The sequence below is a fragment of the Teleopsis dalmanni genome, chromosome 2, assembly GCF_002237135.1.
Source record: "Teleopsis dalmanni isolate 2A chromosome 2, ASM223713v2, whole genome shotgun sequence".
In the NCBI taxonomy this organism is placed as follows: domain Eukaryota; kingdom Metazoa; phylum Arthropoda; class Insecta; order Diptera; family Diopsidae; genus Teleopsis; species Teleopsis dalmanni.
This window is the reverse complement of record NC_051847.1, coordinates 152,127,829-152,131,529: the sequence shown is the minus strand read 5'-3', so window position 1 is coordinate 152,131,529 and position 3,701 is coordinate 152,127,829.

Sequence of the window (3,701 nt, the reverse complement as noted above, 5' to 3'; positions counted from 1 at the left end):
AATTCAACATTTATTTACTTCTGCTTCTGAACTTATAGTTGTAACAGAAGGAGGTTTGATGTATACTTATTTTTAATTTAAATTAAAAATATTACTAATTAGATTTAATAAAAATATTAGATAAAAACAAAAAAAAGGTTAAGTTAAATAAATAGTAGGGAAATAATTGTAATTTTGCAAAATCTTATTCGTTTATAATAAATGATCTGATTTTAAGACTATTTACTATATATGTGAATATTGCTTTAGATGATTGCGGATCAATGCAGTTGAAAATGAGAGATTTATTGTCTCTAAAGACTGTAAGTAAGAAACTAAGATGGTGATCTCTTACTGAGGAGTAAATAGGGCACTCAAACATAAAGTGATTCAACGTTTCTTCAGTTTTTAAATTACAAAGTGTACAAAGGTTGTTGATTTCGAGTCTATGAATTTGCCCGTTAATACAAAAACGAGTGCAGTGAGTTGATGACAACCGCAATTGGGCGATAACCTTTGCCATAAAAAATTGCTTACGGTCAAAGAGGTAGCAGGCAGGTTTGTCATCCAGGGCTCTTAATAAATTGCAATTCATGGATTGTGAGTTGGCGGATTTTAGAATGTCTTTGAATTTAAGATATCTATGATAGCGTTCAAGGGCCGTAGTTCGGTTATCAATCCAAGTTGCTGCAGTCGGTGTTTTCCACAAGTTTGTCATATTTACAACTTTAAGAAACTCATTAAATTGTGTAACCCAATTAAATTCACTTGTAGAAGAATTATTTACGTGTAGGTAAATGAGACGAAGGAGACATTGTTTGGGATATCTTGATTGGTCCATTTGGAGAATTCGTATAATGAAATCGATTGCGCGTTTGAAAACTCTATATGAGATTTTTACAAGGCCTAGTTCAAGTCTAAGTTCTGCATTGTTCGTAGCTTGGGGGAGTGCTAACAAACGTTTGTAGTACGTTGATTGAACGATTTCTAGTGATTCACAGTAACGTAGACCCCACACTTCTGATGCATATAAAAGTGTTACGGATACAGTACAGTCGAAAAGTTTAGCCCGACCTTCCCAAGAATCAGATTTAAATTTACTTATAGTTTGTATTGCCGTACCGAGCGCCATTTTCCCTTTTCTTATGGCAGTTTCTGCTGCACATTTGCCTAATGTGGAGCTTGAGAAATTTACTCCTAAGTATGTGTAGGACTTCACGACAGAAATTTTTTGACATTTGTAAAAGAAATTTTCTGCTATTGGCCTTCCCCCTCTTCTAAAGTGGACAATTTGGGTTTTTTCCGTGTTTACAACAAGTTTGTTTTTTTCGCAGTAGCTTTCAAGTGCTAATAGAATTTTTCGTAAAATAATAGGGGACCTGGCTAGAACAACGGCGTCATCTGCAAAAAGCAGCATCAAAATATCGTGTAGACCATTAATATTGATCCCTTCAATATTTGCATTCCTTAGTTCTTTCTCAAGATCAGCAATAAACAATATGAAAAGGAGAGGACTGAGAATTTCTCCTTGGAGAACGCCTTCAGTAACAGAGATAGGATCGGAGTCTTTTTGTTGAAGTTTGATCACGAAGAAAGCCTTGTCGTAAATAGATTGGAGAATTTTAATTAGGCGCGAACTTATACCTTGCGAATGAAGTTTTTGCCAGAGCAGCATCTGGTCAATAGAATCAAATGCCCTTTTGAAATCAATAAAAAGTCCGTAAGCAGAGTTACTTTTTAGACGTAGATGTAATTGAATTGTTGTTTGAAGAGTAAAAATATTATCAGTACATGATCTTTTTTTTCTAAACCCATTTTGCGACTCAGGAATTTTATTGTGTTGTTCCGCCCATGGCAAGAGGCGATCATGCAGAATATGGGTAAAAATTTTTAAGATAATATTGCATAGAGCAATGCCTCCATAGTTTTCGGGTGAGTTTATATCACCTTTTTTGTGTAACATAACAAGTACGGATCGTGACCAAGAAGCTGGTGTGCTTCCAGTTAAGAGAATGTTATTGAATACAGACTGTAGGATATAAATCCATTGACTAGATAAATTCTTAAAGAACTCTGCCGTAATCGTATCTTCGCCTGGAGCCTTATTGATTTTGATTTTATTTATTGCTGTTTTTATTTCAATTATTGTTATTTCCGAATCCAGCGCTTCGATAAAGTTTTCAGACAGTATATGTTCAATGGTAGGACGAGGTGGATAAATTTGTTCGTAGAAGAATTTCCAAACAGAATTTGGTATGGGGTTGTTGACAAAAGGTTTTCGATTGTACGATTTAATAAGATTCCAAAAGTCTTTCGAACTTTTTACATTAAAGAACTTATTTTGACCTTAATTTCATATTCCGCTCTTTTTTCAGACAGCATTTTTTTGTAATTTGCTTTTAAAACAATGTATACCGTTTTGGTTTCAGGTGAAAAGCTTTGACGCTTGCACTGTTTTAGGGCATGATTTAGATTTTTCTTTGAGGCCCGTAGCTCTGAGTCAAACCATGGCTGAGAAGTATAATAAGGAGGCATAAAGGATTTTGTAATTACCATTTCTGATGCTTGAGCTGATTTTTGTATGGAGGATATGATTAGATCACTTTGTTGGTCAATGGATAAAGAACAGAAGTGATGATTCATGTTTAATGATTCAAGACAACGGTTCATGTGCATTGTAAAAATGTCAAACTTTTTTGTATCCCATTTTAATCTGGTTTGCTTACAAGAAGTTACATTTATACAATTTATATTACTAGTGCCGATAGGTAATTCAAGTTTTAGGATTACCGGGAAATGGTCTGAGCCAGAAGCAAGCGCTTGTACTTCTAGGCTTTTTATAAATGGAATTGCAGCGACGTTGACCAAAATTAAATCAATAGTACTGTTTCCATTTTTGTTTGAAAATGTAAAACTTGCTGGGATGTCACCGTCTGTGCAACCGTTAAGCAAAATAAAGCCATTATTTTCTATAAATTCTAATATATTTTTACCACGCGTATTCAAGATTGAATCAAGAGATCTTCTTTTAGATATGAAAATAGAACTAATTTCAGATAAGAATTCTTGAGCACCCTCTTCACCCACTCTAGCGTTGAAGTCACCACCTATTATTAAAGGGATCCCTGCATATTTTTTAATTATTTCATCGATTAATGGTTGAAGCAATTCTAAAGCAATATTTATATCATAATGTGGTTTAATGTACAATGAACCTAAAATAAAATTAAAATTATTAATACAATAAAAGTTGAAAATCCACAAATTTGTTTTGCTTATTTCGCAACTTTTTGCTAAATTTTTTTTAACTAGAGATACAATACCACCACTAGCTCTACCAGTGGACTTTTCCCTTGTTGCTGAGACTGTCAGTGCATCATAGTTGCACCAAGGACTAAGGCTAGTATTGAAAGGTGTTGTTGACCAGGTTTCATAGATAGATATGATCTGCGAGTCAGCAATTTTTGGTTCGTTAAAAAGATTTGCAATACCGTGTACATTCCAAAAAGTTATTTGAAGCTTAAAAAGATTGTATGTAGATTCTGTATTCCATGATGTTGATGGAGCTTCCTCTGTAGTTGTTGTTAATGTGTTGTATTCGTTCTTTAGTTTTTTGCCATATGGTTGTTTTGATCTATCTCATTCATGATGCTTAATAAGTTAAGATTTAGGTTTTCAAGTTTGCTTCCATACATAAATTTGAGAGTAGTAGTTGCCTCTTC